This window comes from Amblyomma maculatum, unplaced genomic scaffold (genome assembly GCF_055883805.1).
Source record: "Amblyomma maculatum isolate TAMU_Amacu unplaced genomic scaffold, ASM5588380v1 scaffold_18, whole genome shotgun sequence".
NCBI classification, from domain to species: Eukaryota; Metazoa; Arthropoda; class Arachnida; order Ixodida; family Ixodidae; genus Amblyomma; species Amblyomma maculatum.
This window is the reverse complement of record NW_028146743.1, coordinates 3349797-3364067: the sequence shown is the minus strand read 5'-3', so window position 1 is coordinate 3364067 and position 14271 is coordinate 3349797. Positions and strand designations below refer to the sequence as shown.

General features: G+C 51.4%; 1 pseudogene; it reads right to left on the bottom strand.

The window, feature by feature from the left end:
- Positions 1–11165: 11165 nt before the first annotated feature.
- LOC146171727 (uncharacterized) lies at positions 11166–12275 on the bottom strand (annotated as a pseudogene).
- Between the last annotated feature and the right edge of the window lie 1996 nt (positions 12276–14271).

Sequence of the window (14271 nt, the reverse complement as noted above, 5' to 3'; positions counted from 1 at the left end):
AGAAGTTCACGCGGGAGTTCATTTGCCTCTGTTCTTCGGACAGACGAATTTGGATGCGTTTTCTCTTTCGAATGGTCCTGCTTCGTCTTATTGAGGGAAATAAAGATAACCCTTATAGTGAAATTTTCATGACTCTCACGGACAAGTGCCGGAATTATTTGACGATAAGCCTCTCGTTGCTTTTACCATGTGTTTCTCCAATCATGCGTTTATCTCGTTTTCTCCATGCGCAATGTCTTCGCGACATGAACATTCAAAGACTCTTGCTGCCATTAATAACATCGAGTGACGTTATTATTGTTATTACAAAGGAGTGAGACAAGGCTGCATACTGTCGCCCTGCCTGTTTAACCTATATGCTAAGTGCATCATGAGGCAGGCCGGTCTGGACGAGTCTTCAGCTGGAGTGAAGATTGCTGGGAAGCGTATCAACAACCATAGATAGGCGGATGATGCCACTTTAATGGTAGAAAGCGAAGTGGAACTTAAGAGACTTCTGATGCGCGTACAAGAAAAGAGTGAGAAGTTTGGGCTTAAACTGAACATAAAAAACACGAAGATCATGGCGTCTTGCCCTATCAAGTCCTGGAGCATCAAGGGACAAGAGGTGGAAGCTGTGACAAATTTTCTCTTCTTGGGCTCCAAGATTACCCCGGAAGGAGACTGCAGCCATGAAATTAGGAGACGCCTGCTTCTGGGAAAGAGAGCCATGGCTAGCCTTGACCGCCTAGTAAAGAGCAGTTACATTACACCGCCAACCAAGATCCGTATAAATCGTGCTATGGTCTTTCCAGTTGTGATGTATGGATGCGAGAGATGGACTGTGAGGAAGGCTGCCCGCCGAAGAATTGACGCGTTTGAATTGTGGTGCTGGCGGAGACTCTTGAGAGTTCCTTGGACGGCCAGAAGATCAAATCAGTCGACATTGTCGACCATAAACACTGACTGCTCATTTAAGGGTGAAATTATAAAGTTAAAGCTCAGCTACTTTGGTCATCTGATGAGAAGAGAGGAGTCGCTGGAGAAAGATTTGATGTTGGGAAAGGTTGAGGGTCACCGGAGAAGGGGTAGGCAGCGAACACGATGGCTAGATGGCATCCACGAGGCGCTGCAGATGAAGTTATGTGATGTTAGGAAGATATTGAGAGACCGGAAAGCGTGGCGTGATATGGTCCACAGGGTCACGAAGAGTCGGAAACGACTGAACGACTGAACTGAACTTAACTGATGTTGTTGCGGACGAAGAAGCAGAATAATCAGGCAGTGTCAAGGGCAGGTGGTGGTGGTGAAAGGCCTTTAATAACTCGGAATTCATTATTATCGTCTTTCCGCCATCGGTCACATTCTCTCTGTTCTGTTTTCCCATTTTCACTGGCTTGCCACCCCGTAAAAATGTTCATTTCAAGACCATGCTTTCGAAATAGAATGTTGCATTACATTAAGTAGCAGCAGAGACTCTGTCGCAATAAAAGGTATCATATCTCTTTTGTAAGGAAGAAGATGATACAGCGCCGACACTAACGACGATGAAGACGCCGATCAGCTGGCGCGCGCACTGAGAGCTCGGACTGTCTCGCTCGGCCGACATTGTGCTTCGCTCTACTATCGTCTTGTGTCACCGGTCGCCGTCTCTAGTCCTTCAAATAACTCCTAATAAACCCTTCTTCATTTGGTGGAGGTGCTGGGTGGTGGGTATACGTCTTTACGTGTAATTTTGTTAAGACGGCGGTAGTCAACGCAAAATCTTATGGAGCCATCCTTCTTTTTCACAAGTACCACGGGAGATGACCTCGGACTAGATGAAGGCTGAATTACACCACGTTGTAGCATGTCGTCGACCTGCTCAGCAATAACACGGCGCTCCGTAGGCGAAACACTGTAAGGGCGCTGGCGAAGAGGGGCATGACTGCCGGTGTCGATGTGGTGAACAACCTCCTTCTCACGGCCCAAGGAAGTCGTCTGCACGTCAAACGAAGAACGGTACTGGTTGAGGAGAACAAACAGTTGCTCACGGTGAGTCGGGTTGAGATCACTGGCCACAGATGACTGAAGAAGGTCCCAACTCGGTATATTGGAAGACGCAGTAATCGTCGTTAGGGGGGCTACGTGGGCACTCTGTGGTAGATACCCATCAACCTCAAACGGCGAGATGAGGTCAGCAACTTCAATATGGCCGAGGCATTCGCCACGAAGTAGCGGAACCACAGCCGTTGAGACATTCACAACAACAATGTCAGCGGCGCCGCGGTTAATATCGATGATAGCAAAGGAAAGAAGGAGTTTGCGGCGAGAAGCGAACATGGGAGAAGGCGCAAAAAGAACAGTCGCGTCTAAGGAAAAGGGTACACACACGGGAACAATCACAGCACAGTTTGGCGGGATGTCGGTGTCGTCGGTGACAAGTTTGACGCAAGAAAAAGACCGCGCATCGTCAAGAACCACGTCACAGAGCGCAGATAAGGCGACGTGGGCGCGGGCGCAGTCAATAACATGCGTTGTGGCGGGACAGGAAACCCCAGTCAAGAATTAAGTCATGCGAGCATGACGCAAGCACTACAAACTCGACGATGTATAAGACGTCTGCGATAACAACACGCGCTGTGCAAGCAGCAGACGGACGAACGGAATCGGCACTGGCGGTGTGAAGAGAGAGTCCAGAAGGCGGGGTGGTGACTATGTAGCGAGAGACAAAAACTTTCGCTAATGACGGAGAGAGTGGCCCCTGTATCGACGAGTGCAAGGGTACGAACACCATCAACAAAAGCTTCGAGAACGTTCGGCGGAGACAGACGAGGACTTGTGGTAGGCGAAATGTGCGCAGTTCGTGCCCCAGGAACTACGGCGGCTAGTTTTCCGAGTCTTGTGTCACGCTGCGACGCCGCATTGGAGACACGGACCGACGGCGAGGGGGACGGCGAGCGGTGCAGTGGAATGTGCTGGCGGCCCGACGAATTGTGCGGCTGCCCAGGAGATGTAACCGAAGGTGGGCACAAGGTGTCGTACTGATAATTGCAGTCATTCATAGTGCGTGCAGGGGCAGAGCGCCGAGTGCGACGGCACAGGCGGGCGACGTGGCCTGGAATACCGCAGGCATAGCAAATAGGCAGGTTGTCATTCGTGCGCTAAGGATTGTAGGAAGGCGTCGTAGATCGGAACAGTGCGGCGACAGATGGTGGCGCCATAGTCGGCACGTACGCAAAGGACTGTGGCGGCGGTGGGCGGACAGTAACTTGTGCATACGTGGGAGGAATCTGTACTTGCACAGGTAAATGCGGCACGACAACAGGGGGGCTGTAACTCAGTGGTGCAGCAAGAGGTGTGGGCTGCAGTGGAACAGGGTCGGCATGAGGTGTGACAAGCGCTGGCTGGCCAAAACTGGGAAGTGCATCAGCAACCTCCTGCGTGATGGCGTGTCGGATAGAAGGGGTAAGCAGCTGGGCTGTAGATGACGGGCGTGGGCCAGATAAAAGCCCAAGCTGTCGGGAGACCTCATCCCGAACGAAGTCTTTGATGTCAGCCAAAAGGTCGCTGCTCACAGCCATGCCAGAGATGTACGCAGCAGGTGCGGGAGAGCGACGAGTGCAGAGGCGTTGCTTGAGGATTTCGTCGAAACTTTGGCAAATGTTGTATACTGATGCCACCGAGGTTGGGCTCTTTGCCCACAGCATGTGAAATGCATCGACATCAATGCTCTTCATTATGTATTTTATCTTGGCATCCTCATCCATAGACGGGTCGACACGCTTGCATAAATTAACGACGTCTTCAATGTAGCTTGTGAAGCTTTCCCCTTCATGCTGAACTCGTACGCGCAGGGATTCTTCAGCACGTAGTTTCCGAACTGTGGGACGACCGAAAACGTCCGTGAACTTTGTTTTGAAGTTGGCCTCATGAACCTCTGGTATCGAAATCATGTCTGCCTCATGATTTCGATACCAGAGGTTAGCAACGTCACTCAGGTAGAAGATGACGTTGTTGATTTTCATGCGGTCATCCAAGGTGTTATGATGACTTATCCGCTCGTATGAGGCCAACCAATCTTCAATGTCCTGGTCGCCCTGCCCGCTGAAAACTGCGGGGTCTCGCTGCCGAATGGCACCGGAGCATGAGGTGGACTGCGAAGGGGCTGCCACCGGCTGTTGGCCTACCTCGTTTGTCGCAAAAGGTATCGTACGGCTGCGGAGCTCCACGTTGATCATGTAAGAGGCGTAACTCGGCACGTTCTACCAAATGATATTGATATCCGAACCCTCCGTTGCAGCCCTTACTTCCGACGATCTTCCTTTTGAACAACGCCAGGATCCCTGGATATCTTCACTCTTAGACGTCCTCACCGCGTCCTCAACATCTTCATTCCGGCGAGCCCTTCGTCGCCAAGCTTCCCATTTTATGATCCAAGGTGGTCTGCTGTATCGCAAAAGCTATCGTCCGGATGGTCGCAAATGGCTCTTGGTCATTCCTCGCCATCTTCGCACAGAAATTTGTGCCCATCACCATGCCGGCCCGCAAAGCGCACATGTGGCTTGTTGAAGACATACGAGCGTCTCCGACAGCGGTACTACTGGCGGGGGATATACAAATGTGTCCGCCGCTATATTCGCTTCTGTACTGCTTGCCAGCAGCGGAAGTCTACTCCGCGTCCCTCCGCCGGCCCATTACAGCCATTGCCTTGTCGAGCGCGACCCTTCGATCGTGTCGGAATCGACCTCAATGGCCGTCTTCCATCTTCGACATCAGGCAACCGCTGGATAATAGTCGCAGTGGATCATCTCACTCGCTACGCGGAGATTGCAGCCCTAACTACGGCTAGTGCTCGTGACGTCGCCTCCTTTATCCTACGTCACTTCGTTCTACGCCACGGGGCTCCTCGTGAACTTCTCAGTGACCGCGACCGCGTCTTCCTATCACAAGTGGTCCACGAGTTGTTGGAAGCTTGCAAAATAATACATCGAACCACCACAGCTTACCATCCTCAAATCAACGGCCTCACAGAAAGGTTTAGCCGAACTCTTGGTGACATGCTTGCCATGTATGTTTCTTTTGACGCGTATAATTGGGATCAGGTGATTCCGTACGTCACCTATGCCTATAACAGAGTCTCAGGCAACGACTGTATTTTCCCCATTCGTTCTGCTCTACGGTTGTGAGCCTTCCTGTCTACTGGACACCATACTTCCTTACCACCCCGACAGTTCAGAGTACACTTCACTTTCTGCTGTTGTCTGTAATGCTGAGCAGTGCCGTCAGCTGGCTCGCTCATTCACGTCGGACATTCAAGATCTACGCCGACATGAGAGCGATCACTGCAAGCCCGCTGCTGACGTTCTTACCAACACCCTCGTTTGTCTCTGTGTTCCGGCTGATTGAAAATTCTCTGCGAAGTGTAATGGCCCTTATCGTATATTAGAGCGTACATCACCAGTTAACTACGTTGTGGAGCCGGCAACGCCTTCTTCGGACCACCGTCGCCGCGGCCGAGAAGTTGTTCACATCAGTCGACTTAAGCCATACTATGATCCCCTTGTCATACCCTCGCCTTAAGTCGCCAGGATAGCTCCCTCTTTCCGCCGGGGCAATTGTAAGGAAGAACATTATTTAGCGCCGACACTAACGACGATGAAGACGCCGAGCAGCTGGCGCGCACACTGAGAGCTCGGACTGTCTTGTTCGGACGAGATTGTGCTTCGCTCTACGATCGTCTTGTGTGACCGGTCGCCGTCTCCAGTCCTTCGAATAACCCCTAATAACCCCTCTTCACTTTAAACACGGTAAAATTGCAAATGAGTCTGGAGCAAGTTGCTCATCGCAAAGTATGTTTTGCACAAATGGAATGCTTTAAATTCAATTTCTCATTTTAGTTTATTTAGTACCTCCTTATATTGCATTGCATGTAGAATGGAAATAATAATGAAAAAAGTCGTAAGAAGAATTGAATGTTTTTGTTTGGACCATTTACAGTCGGTGCAGGGCAGGGACCATGAAACTATCGCGAAACATCTGCAAACAACAAAAATTATGTGGTCGTCCTTTGGCCCTAGCCTTTTAAGTACGTTCTGCTTTGGCTTAGATGGTTCAAGATATCCTCTATATCCCGTTTTATACCCTCCGTTCTTTAAGAGTAGCCTTTCAATTAATTTTATTCAGCGTTTAAATAAAAAAAAGTTTCGATTTATGTAAGGACACCTATGTAAAGTGTTTTATAAAAGGTTGGCTCATAAAAGCGCATGGCTGCAGCGATCATCTATAGGACTAGGAAAAATTAGAGGGGTCACTTAAGCTGCTCCTTTAAGGGTATGACAAGATAGATAAGGGTATGAATTCCCGCTTTAAACAGCCCGAACGAACGTCCCAACATTTCCTAGGTTCAGCGTGCCTGACCATGGCATCCAAGAGCACTGGAAGATTGAATATTATTTCACCTTCCCACCTGAAGTAAGCAACTCCTTCCAGCTGTCTGATATCATGTAATCTCGTTGAGCGTCAATAATCGATGAAGAATCACTACTCGACCTTACCAGCTGCGATTCCGTGATTTTTCGCTCACGACAGCGACATCTATGCCAGATTTTCTGAGTAATGGGAACTTTTATCTATCGAGTTAAATAAGTGTGAAGGGAAATTGGAGTGCAGCGGGCCCGCACGTGGAGAATAAATTAACTTCGGGAAGGACGCAACCGTGATACTAACGAAACAGTGAGGAAACAGCTCGTGGCCTGAAGGGAGGAAGTCATTCGATATTGATGTTCTCGTAAGGTATACGCAACCAATTTTGTATTGGCGGACTAAAGCAGATAATTGCTTCTGATAGCAAGCCTTCATTTACGGATGCCGAGAGGATGGACTAACCTTGGCCCTACATTATGCAAACCCATAAGCACGTGAGGAGGAAATTGCCAACTGTAGATACTCTGCTGGCACGAGTTACAGTCTGGCTTGAGTATTTTTCTTTTTTGAATGCGCTACTGAAATTATGAAGTAATGGGCAGGGATAATAACAGCAAAACAATGGAATCCAGCGAGGGAGAGGCCTGATATGGATCAAAGGGATATTGAGACAAAATTGCAGGTTTCTGTGAAATGGCTGGCACTGAATCAAGGGGCGACTATGCATCGAAAAGTGTACTCACCTATGGGGCTGAAACGTGGAGGCTAATCAAGAGAGTTCTACTTAAGTTGAGGACAACCCAGAGGGCTATGGAACGAAAAATGGTAGGGGTAACATTAAGAAATAGGAAGCGTGCAGAGTGGGTCAGAGAAATAACTCAAGTTACCGACATTCTAGTGGGAATTAAGAAAAAATAGGCATGGGAAGGACATGTTGGGCGAAGAGAGGGTAACCGATGGTCGCTTAGGGTAACAAACTGGATTATAAGGGAAGGAAAGCGTAACAGGGGGCGGCAGAAAGTTAGGTGGGCTGATTAGGGTAAGTAGTTCGCAGGGGTCAAGGGGATGTAGCTAGCACAGAACCAGGTTAAGTGGAGAAATATGGGAGAAGCCTTCGCCCTGCAGTGGGTATAGTCAGGCTGATGATGATGATGATGATGATGATGTCTAAAGTGCCAGTCTTTATTTTATGTGCATTCAGGCAGCTGGAGTTATTATCTAGGATTTGTGCGCGTGCACCAGTTGCCGAAAACGCAGGCTGCCGCGGAGGCATGGGTGATGCCAAGCGTCTCGCAATGGCGCGCTCTCATGGCACCTCGCTGGCATCAGTTTACCTTTTTTCCCTGGGTGTTTTAGGGTTGGCGGTATGGAAACATGCAATGTAGAAAGTGTTATCTATCCTTTAGGTACAGAAACGACCTTGGCGCTACGAACCCGCCGGCTTATCATGGCGGAGGCCAGTAGAATTACTTGGAAGCGCCGGACATTTCGAGCAGTCGCGCCTGCACTCAGCGAAGTGGTAGATTGCTTAGAAACTTTTATCTGGTTAGATATTAACATAGCCTTTTGCTAAAATAAGACAGGTCAATTGCTTTGGCAGCGCCGCCAAAATATGTTGCACAATTTGTTACTGTTACTGCGCTTTCGAACTTGAGTGCGTATCTCCTACGAACTGGATCTGGCACGCAGTTTTATTGGCACGGGACTTTTTGGTAAATTGGGTAATTATATAAAGAACGTCACCCGTGTTACTTTTCGATCGCCCAAGTCTTGGCGAAGGAGCTCTCCGCTCACTCTCCTGCGCCTGCTCGCCAATACAATGTTGTGCCCGGCTACTCTAAAACATTTCGATCTGCAATTCGACGGGCTGTGCTCGCACTGTGGGGAGGTGTCTGACACCTACCACATGGTGTGGGCCTGCCAGAAAAATCCATCTTTGCCCCCTATCCCCAACCCCACCCGAGAGAACTGGGAGGCAACCCTGTCCGGCTGCTGCACCCTAGAGGCCCAAAAGGTCTTAACGCAGCGCGCCCGGGCTGCGGCAAACGCAAATGGAGTGCCTGTCTAGGCATCCCACCTAGTGTATATACCTATGTGCATTATAATAAATGTTTTCACCACCACCACCACCACCACCACTCTTGCATCTGCAAGCGCTAGCATGAAAGCACAGTGCGCGGTACATTTGTTTCCAGCGTACATGAACTGGTAGAGGATGAGGAAGAAACTATATTCATTAAAGTTTATATCTCCTCCTCTGCCAGTTCAATTATTTATATACTTTTACGGCGCACGCCGGAAAAGAGCGCAGCGCGTGAAGACGAAGCGCAGTGCGAAAGAGAGACCTGTGGGAGAGAGAGAGTGCAAGACAAGAACGGTTGGTCGGCGGTTTTTTTCTGTGCCTGTGTCAGTGCTTGCGTACGTCTCCTGAGTGTCCTAAGGGTCGTTCTACCCCATAACATTTTGGTTGCCGCGGTAGAATAGCGCCGCAGATCCGCTCCCAGAGTCAAGTTCCCGACATGGCGGACGACGTTGTTCACCACTAGCCCCAGACGCGGCTGCCGGCGCCGCTATGGGCCTAGGCACTCGGAGGGGCTCACTTCTTTTCAGCATCTGGACGCTGGAGCTCAGCGCTTCGAGAAGCTATTCTCACAACTGCTGAACAACAATACTGGCCTCGCTTTCTTACTGCGGTCAGCGCAGGCGTCGTGTTAGGCTCGAACGGTTGCTTCTTGGGCTTGTCTTCATCTTCTTTTCTCCATCCTTGCCTGACGAGTATTCAGCAGCCTTGGTCTCCATATTAAAGGACTCATGTTACTGCTCGCTCGCCTCTGCTGTCCTTCATCGCCTTTGTCTCGTTCTTGGTTTTCATGTCGAATCCTTTCGTTTTAGTGGGCTCCTCTAGCTTAGGCGCAAGATTGTACTCGTGTACGTTCAGACTTGGGTCTTTTTGTCCGCCACCTCAATCGAGCTCCTTTTCTATGTCTCCGCATGATACCTTCCCCGCTACCTCCAGGGCGAAAACAAAAAACCGCAATCCCAGCCTTCAACTTGACCGCTTCGATTCGTTCGAAGCTCCGCTCAGTATAGACACCTCTTGGGTGAACAGGGTGTCGGCCTCGGTGAGCTGTTGCAGGTATTACACATCCTCAGCAGGGGAACCGTCATCCTGTGCGAGGTAGTCGCCCATACCATTCTACAGCTGTTGCTTCTGGAGCTATTTTCGCAGCTCCCTCTCAAAACACAGCAGCCGCTCGCAGTGGACCAGACCACCATCCGCCTTGACTGCAGGTAACAAACGCTCCAGCAGCTCCCTCTCTTTCCACTCACACTCGGCCAACAACCTCTCTTCCAGGCTCTGAATTTCCTTCTCATGTTTGGCTTTCAGTGCCTCCTGGATGTACCCCCTCCATAGAAGGGGCTAAGTGCACAGGAGACGCGGGAATGGAGACAGCTCCAGCCCAACACTTTCCCCAGCCTACATCAATACAGCCTCATTTGCCCAGAACCCTACACAGACATATGTCCTACCATATCACATGGGGTGCACGGGCCCCAAACCCGTAGACAAATACACACTATTCAGAGGCGCAGTGAGAGGCCACTCTGCTATGTTCAGATCCAACGACCCAGTTGTAGACTCGTAACCCAGGCAAAAGCGGCAGCACAGGCTTGAAATGAAGACTCCACTTACTGCCCCCCCCCCCCCCCCCCTGTCACGGCTCCGGAAGGGGTGCGAGACACCTTCTCGAACCGAGGCAAAGGTAGTTGGAACTTTGACACCTAGCGTTAGCCGGTTATGTTCAGCGTTGTGACTGAGAACAGAGCCACGAAGTCAATGATGGAAAAACAACTATATATTCTCAGTATTATACACAGGATTATACGACGCAAGCATTTACAGACATTTAAAACAACACAGTTAAGGTAGCGTACATTAAAAAAAAAACTAGCAATTACAAATACATCAGTCAAAATTCTCACTATCAAGCTACATGCAAATTGAACACAGACGTTTAAAACAAGATAAGACGAGTGTTGAAAAAGTTCAGAAGAAATTAGGAAACGGGCATATTGTCCGACGAGCGCGGCGGCACTCCACTCACAAATACGACGCAGATGGGGAGCTCTCGAAGGCGATGGTCCTTCCGGAGCCCTGGGGCGATGTCTTTGTGATGCGATGCGGCGGCGGTTCGGGGAGCCCGGAGTGCTTGGAGGCGAGAGGCGCACTGCCGTTGGGTCCGAGTCGGCTTCTTTTCTAGCCGTCGGTTGACAACGCATAAGACACGCCCACGCAACAGTTCCCTCCCCAAGTCAGGGTCCGTAGAAACAAACACGTACAAGTGCACACGCAGGAAGGGGCACGCAGGCCCCGCAACTTCCACACTGCATGGCCGCCATGTTGCGGATGAAAAAACGTAAGTCACAACCAAAACAACCAAAAGAGGGTGCACGTACGCCAACAACTTCGGCCCTGCTAGGGGTCACATTGCAAAACAAGCTGGGAGGACGCCCCCGCTTGCGCACTGCGAGGGGGTTTCTCTAACTGCTCGGAAACTACCCCGCGAGAAGAACGCGCACGTACGTGTGCTCTTGACATTACCGACAAGGCAGAGGCACACAGAATACACTGAAATATCTCAATCAACTCTTCTAAAATACTGCATATGATTAATTGCAATATTATAAAAATATACATGCTGCCATGTGTGTGACCCCCCCCCCTTTGTTTCAAATAAATAAAGTTTCTCCTCTTTGTGTCAGTGTTTCCAGCTCAGTGCTCAGCTCCTTGGCTTGGGCTTCTGTTTTCCATTGATATGCCCCATGATCATTTTCACCTCCCTATTCTTGGTGTGCAGGTCGTCATTCCAGGCCAACACACGACGCAGCTGTTCGACCACAACTTCATGTTCCTGGATACGCCGCTGCTCAACCCCTTCATCATCTGCTTTCTTGCGTGAAAGCTCCCTCACCTCCAAGCTGTGGGTCTCGACGACCCCGGACAGGCGGGTACGCGACTTCTCGGCCAGATGGGTCTTCTCGTAGCGCCGCTCCAGAGTGTCCAGGCGGCGTCGGTGCTCCGCGCGCTCAGCCTCCAGCTCCATCTGGTCACCTTGCTCAGTTCTTCGCCTTTTTCCTCGGAGGCAGCCAGTTGGGCAGCCAGTTTCTAATCCTTGTCGAGCTGCTGCCACAGGTGCGCGCACACAGCCTCCAGGTTCTCAACCTGCCCTAGGCCTGAGCTAGGCGAGCCTGCGCCTCATGCCATTCCCGCTTCAGGGTCGCTTGGTGGGAGTACTCCAGCTCCTCTCGCGAATGAACTTGTTCATACACCCCATCACATGCCTGCTGCAGCTCCACCTCCAGCTGGTGCACCCGCCGCTACAGTTGTGTCGACTGATCCTAACCAAGCTTCTGCTGGGTCTTGAAGCTCTTCTCCTGTTGCTGCATTTTGATCAGTTGCTGATACAGCTCCCGCCTCAACTCCTTTACCTTGGCGGTGTGCGAGAGGGTGCGCTGGCGCTGAGCCTCCAGATGACGCTCCCGCTCGGCCAGCTGCCTCCGTAAGCGCGCCTCTTGGTCGGGGACAACGACAGAGGTGCCCAAAGGTACCTAACCTGCTAGGTACAGGTCGGCCGGCACTAGGCGTCGAACGTCGCGACGGGGAGCTGCCACCGCCGCAGTGTAGGCAGCCAGTTGGGCGTGCCATGTGTCCAGCCGCTGGCCGAATAAATCGGGGAGGCGCTCAGCACAGGCGGCCAGCTGCGCGGAAGGACCGAGCCCCTAGGCCTAGCGGCACCTGCCGCTGTGTCTTCGGAGTCATTGGCCAGTGGAAGACTCCTGTCGTCCACCACGTCGGGAGCCTGGCTCTGGGAGCAGGTGTGTGGCATCATCCCCCCGCTGCCACCAAAATGTTTTCGTCGAGCAAGGACGGTGAAAATGAGGATGAGGAGAAGCCGAAGGAGCTACAGTTCGAGCCGAACACGACGTCTGCTCTGACCGAAGTAAAAGCGAGGCCGCGAGTATTGTCCAGCCGAACGTCTTCAAGCCTAACCCGTGGAACTTCAACCAGGTAGTCAGCAACGCGCGCTGCGCTACTTGCTAATCCATTTCTACGCACTGTGGTATGAGCACTGCGCGAAGCTAGAATCCCAGTACGACCGCGCGGTCCCCGCGTTGCAGATCCGGGACCTGCATGGTGCTGCTGGGCAAGCTGGACGCAACTGAGGAGAAATGACGCCCAGCGCGCAATGGCTACGCCCCGCTGCACTTTAGATAGCGGCTTTTGACGTGGAACGGCAATATGTGACACTGCCGTACCCATCGGCCGGCTTCCACGAACTTGGACTGAGATTTTAGTCAGTCACTCCGATTAGTGAGGCGTGTGTGTGGCAGTCTGTGTTTCCGCGTATGTGTGTGTGGTTGGAAGACATTGTAGCGCGTTCCCCCCTCCCTCCTGGAACTGGAACGTCAGATATCATCGAAGCGGCAGCTTTCCGAACGTCGGCGGCATGACGAGAAGTGAAATGCGAGGACTCGGAACAGCACCGAAAGCACCGACAAGAGGGGTTGGAAGACGTTTCTGCGTCGCTCCAAAATCTAGAGATCGGCAAATCATGGCCGTGCGCATTACGGTTGTGAAGTCGCAGCACGATAAAGTCAGCGAAGAATTGGCTATGGCTGAACGTGTACGGCACACCATCCAGGATGACCGCGACGGGCTTCGAGAAGGTGTAGAGAGTGCTACGCGACAAATGCCACTTCTCCACGAAGATGTGAAGTTGGTAGAAGAGAGCCTGCTTGGATTGAAGAAGGAACTCGACGGTGAGAGAAACAAAACGCGAATACTGGTCAACACGGTGTATCTGGTGCAGGCCCGACTGGACGACCTCATTGCTGAGCTGGTCACAGTACATAGCGACTCAGAATGGTTCGCGGACGAAGCGGTCGTCCACGTGTGCCCGTCTGCAGAACCTGGAGAAACGTCCGTGCACGAGTTTCGGTGTGCAGAGCTCCAAGCGGAGCTGCAAAAAATGGACGAAGCTATTAAGGCCACACAGCGCTTGTTTGGGGCTCAACTCAAGAAGCGCCTTGTGAAGGCAGTCGACCTTTCTTCGGCTCAAGTTTGAGGAAGGAAATTAGATGGACTTTGACTGGACCTTGGACTGGTGGAAAGATGTTACGGCGCATGGCAGGGAAGAGCGTAGGGCGTGAAGACGAAGCGCAGCGCGAGGGTGCGGCGCTAGCGCGTGGAAGAGAGAGCGTGCAGGACAAGAATGGTTGGTCGGCGGTTTTGTCTGTGCCTGTGCCAGTGATTGCGTATGTCTCTTGAGTGTCGTAAGTGTCGTCCTACCCGTAACAACATAATAGAGAGATTTAGCTTACCGTGCTCCGCGTTCCGCAACCGTGATCCTCTACAGTGCATGGGCGGGGCGCACAAGCTGATTGGTCCTGACGCGGCAGGTACGTGTGCCGACATCCAGTATGTGGCGCTATCTATCGGCGTCAAGGGATCTGGGCATGCGCAGTGGAACGCGCAGTGGCGGATCACGGTAGCGGATCGCGGATTACGGTAAGCTAAATCTCTCTAATGCCTGCTAGTCACAGCTCCTACGAAGCAGTAATTTCGAGCGCCGCTGCCAGGTGCACCAGCTTACAGAAAAAATGAGGGAAAAAAGTTATTTCACCTGGCTTTGGACAAAAAAAAGTGGTCGGCGGTTACAATACCCCGTAATGCGAAATGTGAGTGCTGCTTTCCGGCCGTTTTAGTTTTGTACTATGCTGAGGTAAACATTTTTTATGTATCCGCAGTTTCTGCATGCTCAATATTGTCCCCCTAACGATTGTTCAACTAGCACTAATTTCCTTCCCAGCTCTTGGTTGCTATAA